Source organism: Ambystoma mexicanum, chromosome 8 (genome assembly GCF_040938575.1).
Source record: "Ambystoma mexicanum isolate Mex_15411 chromosome 8, UKY_AmexF1_1, whole genome shotgun sequence".
NCBI classification, from domain to species: domain Eukaryota; kingdom Metazoa; phylum Chordata; class Amphibia; order Caudata; family Ambystomatidae; genus Ambystoma; species Ambystoma mexicanum.
Window position 1 is genome coordinate 1,582,025,617 of NC_090929.1, and position 18,953 is coordinate 1,582,044,569.

Consider the following 18,953-nt stretch of genomic DNA (forward strand, 5'->3'; position numbering starts at 1 on the left):
GTATATTCATGTGTGTACTCTCTTTGTAAAGTTGTGTGTGTGTATGTATGTCTGTGCGAGGTCTATATACATACATATGTTACATTACATACATTATATGTAATGTACATCAAGCAAACACACACATACAAGTATTACATCGATACATTTTTGAAACAGACACATGTACACATACATGTTTATTAGCTTAGAATGTATATTTAGGTGCATGTGTATGTCCACTGTAGTGGTCTCCAGGCAGCAGGCTTGTCTCGAGGGTATGCCATTGTCTATACTGCATAATTAGTTTAAGCTGCGCGTGCAAGAAGCGTGCAGGGGATCGGCAATGTCAAGTGCAGCTCATACTGCCCAAGGCTGGCACTACAGTGGTGCTGGAACTAGGGGGGCTGGAGATGCTCCTGGCATGCAGCACCCCTGGACTGTGAAGCAGACACAAATGCTTCCTTTGCAGTGTTTGCTCCAAAACGTTTCACTGCATAGTGGGACATACAGGTGACAGACACTACCTTCTGGCAAACGATTGCTAATTCTTTACATGTTTCTAATGTATCTCTGATTGTAATGCAGAGGGAATTTTGAAACTTAGTTCGAGTGGCAATTTGACTGGCACGCGGAATGGTATACGGAAAAGGGAATGTGGAATGTTAAAATGTTAATTTACACGACTGTAACCAGCACCAATAAATACAAGTTGTACATGGGTTTTTATACTAAAAAGCTGTGACAGTCGTGATTTGAAAATGACAATAGGAGTTCCTAGTGTTAATCACAATGTTGCATCTCTGGAAGTGGAAATATACTTTTTAAAGTCTCAGACCTGTATTAATGCTCTCAGAGCGGCATAGAGCGTTGCAGAAGCGCTGCCATTGTTGCTGACGTCGTGTTCTACCTCTGACGCTTCTCCGGAAGCAGCAGCTCCTCACCTCTGCAAAAGCTGCCAGGCAGGGAGGTGCAAGCACGAGCGGCACAGACTGCGCGAGGTGCTGTAGATGAGTCATGCGCCTAGCACGGGTCACGTGCTTCTGCCGGTGGACATGTCACACGTGGGAACTGTGCTGTTACATTTCTTAACAGATTAGCAAGCAGATGTACACGTGTTGAGTGCTAAGCCGTGGCATGTCGAGCAAGACTTTACACCAGCCATCGAGACATTAGCACCCTCCTTCCGTTTGCTGTCTCATCTTGCCTCGTGCTCTTAGCTGGAGCCAGCGAAAAGTTCAACTATTGGCGAATTCTTCATGTCTGAGCTGAGGATCTCAGCCAGACTTACTGTGAATGCACCGAGGAGGCGTGCGCGAGCTAGTTGTGTCACATAACGTATATGTGGATGAATGGATATAGTATGTGCATATCATGTTTCTGGCAGTGCCGCCATCAACGTCATAGACGAAAAACACGACCGGAACGCGTCGACCAAGAAGCAAGCCCTTCCACATGTCGGCTGCTCTCCCCCCCCCCCAATCTATTTTCTCCCACACACCTCTGGCCCGAGAGTTGGTGTTGATATCTTCTCCTCTGTTTCCCCAGTGCAGGCGTCTTTACCTGGCAACCCACCCATATTCACATCCTTTGGATATCATTTAATTATTTACCATCCCCAGGCCCTATCTCCTCATTTTGTGACGATCTGTACCTTCTATGTTTCTTACCTGAGTGACTTTAATCTTCACCTCTGCTCCACTCAATCTACTCTTCCACTTCTGTCTAATCTTGATTCCTTTTTAAGCAATATTACCTGAGCCTGGTCATGCCCCCCTGCTCGGGAAGTATTCCTACTAGTAACCTTGCACGTTTTACAACAGTTGAAGCAGTTTTTAAAACAAATGGCTACCATGTTATGTCAGAGAACGGACTATGGAGTCCCGTCTCTCTTTCCATGGTGGCAAGTCAAGCGTCGGGACACGGCAGAATCACTGCACTTCCCAGCACCAGCGAGGGACATGGAAGCAGAAGGTAAGTGGGGCGGGTCTGGGAGGGGACGAAAGGTGTGGAAAATGGGGTGGGGGATGGAGACACGGGGCATAGGGTAGCACTTACCTCATTCCTCGGAGAAGGCTTGGACCAGGGGCTTTACTGTGCATTAATGCCCCTTTCTGAGCCTCCTCATTAGCTGGGAGGCAAAGTCCATGCCCGTTCCAGTTACTAATCTCTTTTACAAATCCCTACTTCTCCTACTCACTAATCTGGTTCTTCTCTGGATGTTATATTTTCTACTATTTCAAGCTCCACATTGGTCTCTGCTTTTCCTTTGTATTGTTCTGATGATTCCTTTCACTCTTTTTATTCCATTACCCCTCCTTCTCTCACTGCCTCGTTCTTTGTCTACCTTTTTCATTGTTATCTCCGACCTTTCGATATCTCTACCACTCTTCTGATACTGCTTCAATTCTTCTATTTCTGCTCTTTCACAAGATTTGGCTTTGCTTTTTCTGTCTACTAGCCTAACGGACTCACTTGATCTTCTCTACCCTTCTGCTACTTTCTCACCATCTTGAAGACCCTCTCAGCCTTGGATCTCCTCGAGGCTCCGTTCTATGTGCAGTGCAATGCGGCAAGCCGAGCGGCGCAGGCACAAGCCCAATGAAGTGGCAGACTTGACCCTCTTGTCATACCTTCACCCCACCTATGATTCTATGTTGCTTTCTGCCAAGCAACACAATGTCCACTCTCTCTTCTCCACACTTGCTTCTCATCCTTGCCGGCACAGTCAAAGTTTAAATAACCCTTCTTCTCTCCTTGTTCTGTTACACCTATTGGCCGCTTTTGATACAGTCGACCATTCTATTCTTCTGTCATCTCTTGCCAACTCTGGTTTTTAAGATTCTGTTATCAAATGGTTTCATTCTTATCGTTCTGGCTGTACTTTCTCAGTCTCCTTGAGGGTCACTCCTCACCTATCCTGCCCCTCTCCCATGTTGCCCTCAGAGGCTTAGTCTTTAGCCCTCTTCCCGTTTCCCTCTTTTCCATGTCCGTTTGGCCTCTTATTTCTTCCTTTGGATTCCCTTACCATTCTCTGACCATCTATGCCCTGATGATTCCAAAATCTTTCTTTTACTGAGTCCTTTCTCTCCTGTCTTTTGCCTGTCTTCTTGCAAGACAAACGTGGATGTCATCTCTCACCTTAATCCCTCCAGTCTGCTAATACTATTCCTCCCCCACTTGTCCCTCTTTCAATTTGTTTCCTTCTCACTCATATGTCTACCATATCATGTTCTTGCCGCTACCAACTTTATAACCTCTGGAAGGCCTGCTGGTTCCTCACCTGTTCTGTTTATAAACCTCGTATTTCTTCTCTTAATTTCTCCTACCTCTTCCCCTGTGCCTCTCTTCTTTCAAGTGTTCCTTCTACTCACTTTCTCCACTTCCCTCGTCTGTCCGTGTCTTATGCTTTCTATCTCTTCTGCCCTACAATTTATACAATGGCTTACTTTAGAATATTCTCTTCTCTTTAAGTTCCTCTGTATCGTCGTTATATGCCTCTATGGCATAACTCCTCCTTGTCTATCGTCTCTGATCTCTTTCTATTCCCCAACATGCTCTCTTCGCTCACAATCTCTTTTTCTTCTTACTGTTCCCCGCCCCCACATGCTTCCTCTAGTTTCCGCTCTTATATCTTACTTGCTCAGAAGCATTGGTACCCCCCTCTTTCCTTGTGCTGCAATTCAGCTCTCTCCCTCTTTAAAACTCACCTGAAGGCTCATCTTCTCTCTGGTTGATACTTTGGTATGATTGTTCATTTTTTCATCCCATTGTACCATTATCTTTTTCTATAGCGCTTATGCATTAAGCTTTATAGAAAAAGAAATACAAATACAAATTGAGGAAAAGTGTACCAGTCATTGTCATTTAGTCTATAATTGCCAGCATAGCAACAAGCAGAATAATACTGATAGGATAGCTCAGTGGGTTGAGCACTTGCTGCTGCGATCTGTGTGTAATCTGCCGGACACAAGTTTGAATCTTGGAAAGGCCAACTGCGCCTTTCATCCTTCTGAGGTTAATACTTGAGAACCAACTTTGGTTGGGTGATAATTAAATGCATATATGTTCTATGGACAGCACTCTGGCGAAAGCACTATATGCTTAACAAATCATTATCATTATCTATACTTAAGCATGGGAGGAGATGTTAATGTCACCGCGGTCTTCCAATGAAGTATGCATGTGCTTTTATGCAGTGCCTACAATGGTGCTGGCAGTTAGCCTTTTTACCAGCACACCTATTTTTTGCATAGGAAATAACTTAATCATAGCCATCAACGTCTAGTTTACTTTATCTGAGACAAAAAAAAAAAAAAGCAGCTGTGGAAACAGACTCTAACACCCGGAGAAAACTCTACTGTTCACCTTATTGCAAACTCCGTACAAAATAACTATCAAGTGATCAAACAAACATGGCGGCCAGTCCCCGACAATTGTAACTTCCACCGCATGGTACAGGTGGATACAAGATCTGAAGCGGTTGCAATACGACTTGCACTGCTCTCCAAAACACCATATTAAATAAGAATGAGGTTTTAAATATGGTTTGAATAGAAAAGGTTTTTAATAGAGCTTACTTAACAGCACTAAATGTGCAGACCCTTGTAGAACGCTTGGCGGAATCTAAGCTGTGTGTTGTCATTCACATGAACAATGCTCACTCACAGTTGTAGAATGGCTGTGGATTAACTTATTACCACTGTGAGTGGCTGATCCCTCTAAGCAGAAAGTGCGTTTCTGGTAGTGTGGAACCTTAGGGTGGATGCACCACAGAAGCAAAGCCTGCATTCGCCATTGGTTGCCATGCCAGAAACACCACATGCTGCAACGGCGTCATGAACGTCTGTGATTGGTTGGAACTTTAGGAGTAGCAGACACTCTCTTCGAGATGTACTAACATATTGTGAAATTGGCCAAACGTCTTAATCAAAATGAATAAGAAACATCTATCATGAATAATTCTTCTCCTGTTTTTGAAGTGCTGTGTGCTGGTTAAGCGTTTGGATGTGTCAGATGTATCGTATGTTATAGTTGTTGTGCTTTATGTGGAGAAAATCCTTCACAGAAATTCTCCTGGCAGTCCTGATGCTGACAAAGCATGGACGTATGGAGTGAAAATTCAGTTAAAAGAATAAATCAGGGAAAAAAGCCAATTTAGAAAGACCACTGGGAGACCGCTCCAAGAGGTCTTTCTAAATCAAACTGTCATGCTACTGACGCACATGAGTGCGAACGGGGGCTGTCAGGCGTGGCCACAAGAGGGAAGTTCTAGAAGTGAGGTAAGTGTGTTTTCTGTGTTGTTTATGTGTGGGTAGGACTATATGGAAGAGGAGGGAAAGTATTGTGCTGGGAAGGGGTGGTGAGTCGGGAAATCAAGCGGGAGAGGGTGGGGTGTGGGTGGCCTCGCCTTTGGGGTTTGCGGGGGGCATGGGAAAAGTGTTGAGAAGGGGGCAGCTCTGTTAGACCCCCTAGGTGCTTCAGAGTGAGGTGAAATGCATGCAAAGCACTATCATGGGCTAGGGAGTAGGAGGGACGATGAGAGGGATGCCGTCTGTTTAACAGAAATCTACTTCCATATAACCAAATATAGTTTAACTTCATACTACAGTATAAGGCGGGAAGAGATATTAGTAACCATAGGTAGCAGGGAAGGGTGCGCGATAAATGCAGAATTGCATACACTAGGCCCAAATTTGCTAGACCTCGGAAATCCCCAGCAATGCCCGTCTATTCATTGTTCTAACAGTGTTGCAAAGATGTGTTTTTTATGCAAGAGGAATGTGCCCTACAAGTCCGCGATCAGAGGCCGGAGCCTGGTCTGCATGTTATCTCACACTGGCCAAAGCATGACCCGGCCCATTCTCAGGTGACCACAAGTTATAGCCCATATAACTGAATAAACCTTAAGTCCCGAACTTCATGGCACCAGGCGCCCTTTGACCACCAACCCCAAAGTAACAAGCACTGAAATGTTCAAAGAGGATGGACAGGGAATATCGTTGAAGCGGCAGTCGTGTGATTTGTATTGTGAGGTGCTGGGAGGGATAAATCATAATTCGAAATGAGGGTGGAGACTTTGGAGCTAGATGGCGCGGAGGGAGTGAGTGAAATGTGGTTGTGAAGGTTAGAGTGCCCCAGAACCTCCTTTTCATAAGTGCACAGGATGAGTAATAAAATATGTGTATGGTAGGAGTAAAATTAATTTGTTTTCTGACCTTCAACGTGAGAAGAAGATGAGCCACGCAACATCAACGTGATGGAAGACGGATGGACTGGGCTGGGACCAATAGACCCGCACCCCTTATGGGTAAAGGTGGGACATGTGTAGGGTCCATCCAATCTGCCGCATCGGTTTTTACCTTATGTTGTTGCGTCATTATGACGCTGTGTATCTTTAAAAGTTTCTGCTTGTACCTCTTTTCTGCAGAACGTTCTTAAGCAGCATAGTTCTTTGCTTGCACCCTTACTTTTATCCTTACAAGATCGACTTGGGCCTGTCTTCCCTAACGGGTTGTATTCTCTCTGGTGTGAGCGTTTAGGGGCGTGCCTTCAAAATTCATATTTCAGTATTTTAAAGGCCACACAAAATATTCTGGAAAAAACATTTATTTTTTTGCGTTTGGCGTTCACAATGCGTAATTACCACATCGAACTAGCACTGGCACATGTTGCATTGCAGTAGAATGAGGTCTACAAAAACGCTATTCAAGAAACCCAGGATACTGAACACCTTGCAGTACCTCAAAGCCAAGCAGCAGAGGGAAATAGCCTCCACACATCAGATTATGGGGAAGTGACCTTGGCCACTGAACCAAGGCCGGAGGCCACCAACGAGCTAAGTGAAATGACGTGTGTCTCTTGAACAACAAAGCGAGGTGTAAGAGAATCACCAGGCCCACCAGCATCAGAGTAGGGATAACATAGGAGGGTGTAAAGTAAAGTATGTTGCCAATAGCCGGGCAACAATAATGCAGGATGGTCTGAAAGATTAAGAGGGAAATCTTTGAACAGCTCTAGAATCTTGCCACACAAACGCTCAAGCAATATCTGCCTTATTCACGAGCATTACAAAGATGGCACACAAGGATGTTGAACCTGCAGCCAGCACTAGTTGGAGAACACAACACACACCACCTTGCATCCTCTGCTGAACATTGAAAAAAGATGCAAGTAATGAGAATAATTTGAGATATTTGGGCTGAAAAATATATTTTACCCTCAGTGAAAATCTCAACTTAAAAGTGTTCAAAACACAATCAAAATTAAAACAATAAAAGAACAAATATGAAGCTGTCTATTAACAATTTCGATATTTTTCATGCAGGAGCGGTTGCCTGGAAACTTAACTTTGGGATTTTTTCAGATTATGGTAGGGTTCAAGAATTAATAACACATGTGATATGATAGGTTATTTATAATGCGCTTAATACCCAGAGGTTTCTAAGCGCGGACCCGCGGATCAAACCCATGTTGCTCCGTGTCGTCTTGCTTCCAAGGCAAGCATGTTGCCCCTGAGGTATCCTCCCGAGACTGTGGTGTTTTCAACTTATTTTCTGAAACCTCACAGACAATTCATCTTTCTTTGCTCTGAGCATGCTATTTCTACACGTCCAGTCTTGTAACAAGGATAACACATTATTTTCTTAAATTCTGAATTAAAATGACCTCCACCCTTCTACAGGTCCTTGGCCGTCCACTCTAATACACATATCTTCTATTAAATCATAACTTGAAAAGGTAACACATGCTTTAACACACCCACCATGGGGCCAAACCTAATTGTGTAAAATGTTTCCATGAAACAGTCCAAATTTAATCAACATCCCTAAATTTAAATGAGATTCTCATTATAATTGTCTAACAAAATCTATAAATCCATTCCAGAAACCTTTTTGTCATACATTTTTAAACTCATTTGGTTTCTTGTATCTGTAAGCACCACCGCCAGGAATTTGTACCGTCAAACCCGGGCTACGTACCTTTAGATACGTAGCACAAAAATGGTTAAACTCAGAAATTCCATAAACGAATGCCCCATGTGTTTCCACTGGGCAAAGCAGTAATGCTATGTCTTCTGCACCAATTTTCAATGAATTTTTAACTACTGTTCAACTAATGTTCAATCTGCTCATCCCAGTCGTCGTGTCACAGTCCCAAAACTGCTTATTAACATGAAATCTAAAACAAAATCTCTTCTTACACTATATTTTTGGATGAACATTTTTTTCCGCCAAACCTGCAAGTTCTCAAAGGCAATTTGCAACCGTGGCGGGGGAGACAACCAATCTGGTTGCTCAGATCATTGGCTGAATCCCATGGTCTCAGCTTGCATTCACAGCATCCTGATGGCTGCTTCCCTGCCCAGCCATCTTCCCCCAACTGTCCCCTCTTTTCCGGTCACTCTAAATCAAAAAGACTGATATTGCCCTGGACAATTACCCAGACCATTGGCTTGTCATCCTGCTATGCCACTACAACAGAGAAATGCAAAGCAGGCACCAGGTCCCAGGTAGACTAAAATAAAATAATGTGGAATTTTGTCTAGGGTAATGCTAGTAGTTATGTTTAATTCATCACATATTTTGGCTATAAAGTCAGAGATAATCCCTATGTGTGTGACCTATTTGCTGGCCCATAGGGAATCAAGCTGTCCATTTGTGGTGTGGCCTCACAATGCTGAAACAAGTCTTAGGTTGTTTGTGTTTCTATGCAAAGGGAATCTAGAGGTGGTGTTGCTAAGGAGTTCAGGCTGGGCTGCTGCCATTGTTGGCAATATAGAGACTGGTTGCTATGCGTCTTTTTCCCTGTCCCATAAGGCCTACAAAAATGATAGTGCAGAAGGTTGCCCAAAGCAATGCCAGTGGTTAAGATTAATTCAAACCTTACTTCCATCACGATTGTTGCTTATGGCATGTCACCTTATGTGAGAAAGGCTATGCCCAGACTTGGCTCCTTTGCTTGCTGGGCCAGAGGGAACCACGCTTTACCGCATTGAACTGTGCTTGGGGTTGTTTCTGTTTCGGTGCAGTGACAACAATGCCTTGCAGTTTGGCCAAAACTGCTCCGATTGGTGGCAGGAACAAAACCGATTTGCATAGGTGTTCTCTTCTGCATTGGCAAAGATGGATTAAAAACAAAGGGGTGGAAGGCTGCCTGCAGCATTGCCAGTCGTTAAGAATAGTTCCAAACCATCTGACAATGGATATAAGGGACAGGTTCCTGCAAGCACAGGAGAATATATTCTGATGTGGGTACACAGCTTATTTGTGGAGGGCATGGGCATTCTTCTGCACATTCCCTTTGGAATGTGAACACAGCTATCCATATCAACACACCACCAGCTATCACGTGGCTCTGTCCTGCTGCAATAATTCATCATTATAATGTGTTATTTATATAGTGCTTTGTCGGGGGGAAATTCTGCCGGGGTCGGCCGGGCCGTCCGCAGACCTCCGGGTGGGGAGGCCCCAACTCCTCCCTTATATCCCAAAAGAGATAGAGTATGAGACACACACAAGAAGCAAGGTGACTCTGCTGTTTATTAAACACAAACGGCAGGGATGGGTCAAGGATCATACGCGTCTGACCTGACACACACACAGTCGTGGGGCTCGCAGGCCCTTTTTACTGTAGTATGACGCGCTACCTGCGTCATCTCGAAAAGTTAGCAAAAAACCTATCGCCACTCTTAATTGGTTGCTCGAGTGGTAGGGTTAGTATAGCATACGTATAGAGAACAATATTAGTGGGTAAGGTGGGTCAGGTGATGTATCTGGGTTGTCCCTACAATTAGATACATGAGAATTGTTACATGAAGACTACTAATGATTGGTCAATGTTAATGGCGTCAGTGATAAGAGCCCCATGTTCTGATTGGTGCGTTCGCGAGCCACCCAGTCTGGGACCATCGCTGTTCCCAGCTCGCGGTGCACCTGTCATTTGCAACAATGTTTCACTATGGGTACATGCAGACAATGTGAAGACTTATTCATGAGCTGGACGGCCGACTACTCCCACCGTCGCAGAGGCCCATCGAGCCTTTCAAGTGTATCTGCCTGTGTCTCGTACTGAGGGATCCAGACGCCTTCTTTCTTCTGGGCTTGGCATCTCGTCAGGTTCGGCTTGGTCACGTGAGGTGGGACCATGTCTGAAGCAGAATTCTGCACAATTAATATTGTTTTTCCACTGTGTGCTTGGTTTAATTTGCAGGTGCGACTTTGATGTTGGTGCACGGCGCGCGAGGTTGCAACATCGTGCCCTTGATGGTCTGCTTTTGGAATGTGGGTTTGCAACATTACGACCTTGGCTGTCTGCTTTCGCCAGGCTCATTCTGCAGGATCAGCAACCTGACTCTTGTTCTGTTAACGTCCACGGGAGCTCTTGCTTGCGGCCTACTTAGGCCTGGTGTATAGGTGGAACCGTTTGGTGCACAGGCACTTTAGGTTATAGTCTCATATTGTCTTATGACCAGTATCGTGTCTTCGTTATAATTCTCATTATGGCACCTAGGTTTAGGAGAAGCGTAATCAAGCTCTTTAGATGAGTTCATGGTGCGTCTTGCGTTTCTGCATTTTGAGAGCCTAAGTGGAAAATAATAAAGATGCACGTCCGTGAGTATGTCTGTCGCCTACGTCATAGCACTGAGTATATTCTTCGTGTAGATTGGTGCGGGAGTGTCCAGTGTGTACATTGGCACAGGTGTGCTATCCGTTGGCTAGGTCGTCATGGCATCTCTAACGACGTATAATTTTTAGTCTAGTTGATCCATGCCGCAGGCATCGGCATGGGCAGGGCGGGCTGCTGGGCAGGCAGATGGACACATCCTTATGTTCCTGTACCAGGGTATCTGGTCGTCTGGTAGATGGGCAAACTGTTCTCGTGGCGGGTGCTTGGGCCGTGAACCTTTAGGCCAGGCGCGAGAGGGGGAAGATGGGAGCCTGTTTTTCCATTTTCCCACTTCAGTCCCCCCTCTGGTCGACTTGTCGACCACAAACATATCCTTTTCGTTATCTCCTCTTACTCTCCATACTTTAGTTATTCCTCCTAAATGTCCATAATGGTTAACATGATCTTCAAACGACCAATACATATATTCACAGGTTCCTCCAGGAGTACAGTATACCCATTTCCCTATGTAACTCCTGGGGTTTCTTGGGTTCTCAACCTTCACCGATGGTGGGTCCAGGTGGTTGGTGATGATCTGGTTGCGCAATTTCTCTCTCTCTTGTATGATTATGCCTGTGTGTTGGCCGTCATCTGCTGGCATCAGTGGGTGCATACCGACCATTTCAAGCAACTCGTCAGTGGTGCGTGCCTTCCGGGCTTTCCAAAATCTTATTATGATCAGTGTAGCTCCAGCCAAAATAATACAACCAACTATAATTTTCAGTCCATCTGACAGCCAAGATGGCATCCATGACCATAATAGCGAAAACCAGCTCTCATCCTTTTTCACACCTTTACTTTCATCCACCATTTTGGAGTGCAACTGGGCCAATTGTGAAACTGCTTCTGTCAGTGTACCGTTGTCAGCATCGTTGGCAGGAATGAATGTGCAGCATGATTGACCTATCTTTGCGCAAACTCCTCCTTCCATGGCAGTGAGGAGGTCCAATACATATCTGTTCTGCAGTGCTACCATCCTTATTGCTCGCAGCTCCTCCTTTATCGCGTTGAATCCGTTTACTGTAGAATTGATGGTCATCATAAGTTCCCATCTAGTTATCTGGAGCCATTTTGCGTTTGCGTAAGCCTGTAGTCCCGGATGGATTATTGAGGAGAAGAACATTGCTGCTCTGCTGAATAGTCTGTGTTCTGGCGGGATTGAAGTGAGTGCCGTTTCCGACCTTCCCCATAGGTAATTTCCTGTCAGAGGTTCTCCTTGTCTTTTCCGTCTATTTAGGACAGTATCATTGCCGCTGGTCCTGTTCCCTGGCTCCTCCTGAGGAGGTGCAGATCTCTTATTTCTCTTGTCCCCTTCATCCATTTTGGGAAAGTTCGCCACATTCACATGCTTCTGGGGTACCACTAGTGATGGTACATTGACGTGCACCATTGTGCATACACCATTCCACAGAGGGGGCAGTGTGTGATATGCCTTTTCTCCACAGGCCCAGTAATGGTCCATTATCACTGCTGTTCCTGCTCCCCCCTCAGGTAACTCCATCACGCTTCCACAATTGGTGTTGTATCCTACGTCCACCTCTCCTTTATGTTGGTAGCATACTTTAGGCGCAGTCAGCGGCAGTATTGTTATCGGGTCTTCATCCGTTTCTATCCATGTGAGCATAGGCACGTATTTGATCCAAGTCGTCCAACATCTGTGGTTGTGTGCATCGATAGTTGAAATAGTTTCTTTTGTTACCATGTTGCTGCCAACCACTCCTATCTCCCATTTGTTGTCCAAGTACACTTTCCCTGTTATCGTCACCAGTGGCCTCTCCCAGCATCCTAGTTTACCAGGAACTTCAGTGGCGTACCAATCACATGATAAATACTGTAGTGTTACTTTCTTTGTTTCTCCTTTTGCAGGACCACTTGTTATGTATCTAAATGCTTCAGCATGTAAACTGCTCTTGTGGTAACTCAAATAAGTCTTGAGGAAGTTGTTTTCGTATGGGTATGAGTCTTGTGTTTTCCACGTCATATGCACCACTGTCCCTTGAAATCTTCCTTTCGTTTGGAACAGTGCCAAGTATATTATGCATCGTGCTGTTTTTTCGTCTATTTCTGTGGCAACAAATGTTCGAGAAGCGCTCATGGCGTATGGTATTAATGAGCAAACGTAGCAGCTGTCTTCTGTTGTCTGCTTACCAATGCGGGTCATGTGTTGATACCATATGTTGTTTGAGACGTGTGCTGAATCTTGTATATAATTGTCAATACCTTTATTATCTGAGTATGTGCTGCGTTGAACTCTATTTTGCTTGTGCGCAATTTTACTAATATCACCTGACGTAACACCTGTTGCAGCTGGGGATGGGGGTGTGTTAGGTTTGGGTACAGCAATAATATTGATAGCACAGCTGTACTGCCATACAGAGGCAGCCAAGAACCCGGTGATCATCAAAATCCCTATTATTTTTATTACATATGCTAATTTCACCGGCATTTTGCTCTTACCTTTGCTGCGGTCCGGCAGCGTATTCTTGCGACGTTACAGTTGCCCGCCTGAAAATTCTCAATATGCTTATTATTAAATATTAGTTGTTGTTAATTAAGCTCTCCCTATCAGATAGTCATTCAGTGCCCAGGCGAAGAGCTGTTCCCACGCTACTCTAAGCGACCTATCTCTTAGTGCAGGCAGGTATGGGTGGAGGTGGGGCATCGAGTATTCTATGGCCAAAAGGAACGCTGTGTAGTAGACACGTACCCTTTTCCTTTTCAGGTACGTTGGCCTTTTTATTTCATATACAAATTGGTGTGACAATTCTTCTGGATAATTATCGTCTGAGGGTACCATCTACTCCTGGGCAGTGAATTTGTTAGTTATCTACTTTCTTAGCAATACAATAATACGCGGTTCCTGCATGTGCGAGAGAAAAGAAAAGAGAGCATTCACGCGTTTACATGTGTATTTGTGCAAGACAATGTCCTTTAGTTCAGTTACTACTGTAATGGGGACAGGGGTCAGTGGATGGTGGGCAGGGGGTTTTTGTTCAATTGGCGGAAGTAGTTTTACTCTTGGAGCGTGTGACCATGGGGTGGGCAGTATGGGGATCACCCTTTTCTTCTTCAGTTATTGTCTCTGGGCAATTTGGGGAGTGACAGGGTATGGGGACACTTGGGTCGTTGGCTGTGATAGAACCCTCTTCTTCCGTTGGCGATGTTGTTGTTGTTCTTCCAACAGACCTGTCGGTGGCGCTGGGGCGGGTCTGAGGTCTGTAGATCTTTACATCGTGTAGGTGATTCCAGGCGCGCTTGTCCTGTAACTTTACTGCTCTCGTTGATACCTCTTCTACTAGATGTGGGCCAGTAAACCGGGGGTCGCTCCACTTTCTATTGAAGTTGCGAAGCAATACGTGGTCACCTTTAGTAACTTTACACAGTCTTTCTTTGTCCAATTCTTTATCCGCGTCTTCTTGTTGATTGCTGTTAGACCCGCCCCGTGTGCGCTCGAGCTGTTGAGACACAAACACTACACTAGTAATCAAAGAAGACACATATTGGTACATTTCATCTCCAAAGACATCGGCAGTACTTTCATTGTCAGTAAATGCTCTTGATGTTGGCGTTAGGGGAAGGCGCATCTGACGTCCGGTAACCACCTCGTGTGGGGTGAGGTGGTGGTCGGACCCTGGTCTATTCCTTAGCTCGAATAGGGCTAATGGAAGACAATATAACCAATTCTTATTAGTTGCTTGCTTTATCTTTGCTATAGCCTCCTTTAATAGGCCATTCAGGCGTTCACATATACCGTTGGCCTGTGGGTGGTATGCACATGCAAATTTATGTTTTATGTTCAACAAGGATGTAATGTGCTGGAACATTTTGTTTGCGAAATGTGGGCCATTGTCTGATCTTAACACCTCGCACACTCCCCATCTTGGGAAGACCTCCCTCACTAGGAATTTAGCTGCTCTAAATGCATCTGGGTGTGAACAGGGCCCTGCTTCAATCCACCTAGAGAATGGGCATACTACTACGATCATATACCTATTTCCTTGACATATATTGATCATATCAACATAATCAATATGGAGATGCCGGAAAGGTCCCTCTGGCCGGGGTATAGTACCTCTTACCACCTTTAGAGTATGGCCAGCCGTAAACTGTTGACATGTGAGACAATTACTGATAAACTTAAACACATGAGAATTTAGCTCGGGGCAGAACCAGTCTTCCCTAATTCGTGCTGCAATTACTTCTTTGCCTGTGTGGGCTGGATGATGTAGTTGGCCTAGGGCAGTGTCCAAAAGTGCCAATGGTATTACAACTTTTCCAGTGCCACCTTGCCGCCATAATGCGTCAGTTGGTGACATTATGCATCCTCTTTTTACCCATATTTCTTTTTCGGCCATTGGTGCGGCCGCTTGTAGCTCCATAATCTGCGTGGCTGGGAGGTGGGAGTACCCTTCTCTTATCAACATCTCCTTAGCTATTCCCCTCCCTCTCCCTCTCTGTGACTCTGGGGGGTTCCATATCTCACCAAAGTATGCAGCATACTTCGCATGTGCGTCTGCTGCTGCATTCCCCTTTGAGACGTGGTCATCACCATTGGTGTGTGCTGTGCATTTTACTAGAGCTAATTCTTGGGGGTCGTTTATTACTTCAATTAGTTCAGCCAATAACAGAGCATGTTGCACTGGAGTGCCATCAGCTCTCCTAAACCCTCTTCTTCTCCATTTCGACAGCCCTGAGTGGACAGTAGATGTAACATATGCGCTGTCAGAGTATATGGTTACTCGTTTGTGAACGCTTTCCTTCAACACCAAGATCAGTGCAACCAATTCAGCTGCTTGAGCGGAGTAATGCTGTGGTAATTGTACACATTTTATTGCCACACACACCGGTACTTCCATCATTTTTACCACTGCTGCCCCAGTTCTCCTAATACCATCCCCTTGATCGATAGTTGATGACCCATCAATAAATAAGAGCTCACCACCCTCCAGTGCGTTTTCTTCCACCTTCCTGCTACATGAGTATATTTCAGTTATCTCCGTACAGTCATGGGCATAATCTCCCTCCTCAATTACTTCTGCTATGAACCTTGCAGGGTTAACCGTGCTACATCTAACAATTGATAGTTCAGCTCTTGATAAAATGATCTCATAACCAGATGCTCTCTGCGTGGTTAGGGTGGACTTAGGTTTATTCAATATTGCAAATAGTGCGTGCTCCACAAACAAGGTAGTTGGGCATCCCATGGTGATTGTTGATGCCTTTTCCACTGCGAAGGCAGCTGCGGCTAGACCTTGTTCGCAAGGGAAGTGACCCAACATTACAGGATCTAAGTGGCCGCTGTAAAACGCTACTGGTTTGTAGCCCATGCTTGTTCTTTGAGCCAACACTGCTTTCATTACTGCTGAGTCGCAGTGTGAGAATATAAAAAATTGTCTCTCATAATCTGGGGATGCAAGCACTGGAGCAGTAGATATCGCATCTTTCAATTCACCAAAAGCCTCTTTTATCTCCATTGTCCACCCCAGCTTTTTCTCCCCTTTATTAGCTTCCCTCAACGCCTCAAGCAGGGGTCCTATGTACGAGCTGTAATCAAACACCCATGCCCTACAATAGTTGCACAGCCACAGAAACTGCTGCAGCTCCCTCACAGTTTGTGGCAGTGGAGTGTTCGAAATTGCTTGTGCTCTTTGTGGTGCAATCTTTCTTCCATATTGGGATATGAGTTGACCAATGTAAAGTACCTGTTCCTGACAATACTGTATCTTTTCCATGTCTACCTTGTAACCTTTTTCAGCCAATATTGTCAACATTTTTAAAGAGTCCTCTCTGCATGTTCTCTCGTTCGTGCTGCATATTATTATGTCATCCACATACTGCAACACCGTGCTTTCCACTTCAATATTACCCAAATCCATCTGTATCACTCTATTGAAAATTGAGGGTGATTCGCAATACCCTTGTGGCAATCTAGTGTGTTTCCACTTTGTGTTTCTGTAAGTGAAGCTCGTCAGATCTTGTGAGTCGGGGTGCAATGGTATTGAGAAAAAAGCATTTTTAAGGTCGATCACTGTAAATCGTGATGCCTCTGCTGGAATGCCACACAATATCGTGGCCGGGTTTGCTGCTACGGGATATTCTGCTTCTACTATGTTGTTCAAGGGCCTGAGGTCCTGTATGAAGCGCCAAGACCCCCCTTTAGCCTTGCGCACTGGGTACACAGCCGTGTTGCAAGGTGATTCTGAGGGGACCAATATGCCATTATTTATAAGGGCCGTTATGGTTTCATAGATACCCTCATCTGCCTCTTTTGATAGTGGGTACTGTTTAACTCTGGGGAGTATTGCACCTTTCTTCAATGTTATTTTTACTCCCCCTATACTTTTTATACACCCCACGTCATAGGGGCCGGTGGTCCACAATGATTTGGGTACTTTTGACATATCCTCTTCAAAGAAGGGGACTGGGGTGCATGCGGGTGCCTCAAGTGCCATTGCAATTTTCTGTGCTACTTGTTTGTACGCCACCCTTAGCCATATCTCCACACTCATCATAAACACCATTTCATCTTCTTCTTTTTCATCTGAGAACAGCTCCTCATCTGACACCTGGGTGAGCCTACATCCTTCTGCTAATGCTATCACTGCCCTCCATGCTCTTCCTTCTTTGTCTTGGGCATGTACAGCAATGTAGTCAGCTGTTGCAATAATACTCTCAATGTCCATTAAGAGCACCTTCCCTTCTGGTTCATTAGTAGGTGTTTCTGGTCTGAACAGATAGGTTGCTGGCCTCCTCCATATTTTCCCTTCTATCCCTGGCATCCATGCAATTGCCATATCAGTTCCATACTGGAATAGTTCGCCATCTATTGGCTCCGCCCTAATCGCGGTCTGTCCGCAATATGCCTGCATAATTTGTCGCGCTGTGAGCATGTTAATCCCTGGAGTAGAGCAAATTATGCTGTCCTCAGTAAAGGAGATCGTCATATTCAACCTATTCATTATGTCTCTCCCCAATATATTTACTGGTGAGGCACTATAATATAAAAGTGGAACTGACAAATCATAATCTCCAATAGATAAGGGAATGTTATCAGTAAAGGGAACCAACCCTCTAGCCCCAGAGAATACTTGGGTGTTCATGGCTTCGCCTGACATCTTAAACTTACCTTCCCTTATGCAAGACCGGGTTGCCCCGGTGTCAACAAGGAATGATAATTTTTTGTCACCTATCGTTACCTCTATGCGTGGCTCCTCCGCACTATTAGGTGTTACTGACAGGATGGGACACACCAAGGCCGTCTGTGGGCTGTCCTATTGGGGGTACAATGATTGGCCATTTCCTGTGTAAGGGTTGTGTCCCAAAACCGTCACCCTACCCAGTTGTGTTTGTTGTGCTTGGGACTGCTGTGTCATCGCTACCTGTTGTTGTGGCAGCGAACACGTCTGTGGCTGTTGTTGTGTCAGTTGTGGTTGTTGTTCATTTCCTTGTGGCAACATTTGCTGTTGTGGTATGCCCTGCTGTACCTGTGCGGGCCGTGGTTGTCCCTGATCACTCCATGATGGTGTTCCTGGTCTAACTCTACACGTACGTGACATGTGCCCCAATAGTCCACAGCTCCAACACACCGGTGGTTCCCTATTCTGCCATGGAAAGCTCCCTGTGTTGTCCTGGTATACTGGTTGCCCTAAGGGGTAGGAATTTCTAAATCCTCCCACCTGCGGTTGGGTACCATACCCGTACCCTCTCCCTCTCATAATTCCTCCTCTCCCCCTGTTATAATTATAATACCCAGCTCCTTGCATTGGGTATCCTCCTCCCATGTTGGGCGTGTATGGTTGGAGTGGCGGCACCTGTTGTGTTGTAGTCTGTGAAGGTGGTATTAGGGAGGAATCTTGTGCAGCCACTACTTGTGTGGGGCTTTGGGTCAGTGTTGTAGGTGTAGTTATTAGTGCCCCTTCCATTGTGTATTTAGTAAGCTTTTTCTGTACTAATTTAGCCTCTTCCGTTTTCCTGTCCTCTTCCTTTTGTTTCATTTTACCTTGCCATGTTCTGCAATGATGTACTATAGTAAGTTGTATTTCTGGCCATGGTTTTGCTTCCATTCCCACTACTTTCTTTAGTTGTTTCTGAACTCCTTCTGGGAGCCCTTGTACTAGTATATGATAAAATATTGCTGGTGTTTTATCCCATTGTTCCCTAGTTTCCATACGCCACTTCTCTTGAATCTCCTGGATATAATCAACAGGATCTTCATTTTCACGCATCTTACGAGAGGTAATTGCACCTATGTCTGATGTGTCTGGGTACTGTACCCTCAGTGCCTGCCATAGTGCATGTCTGCAGTT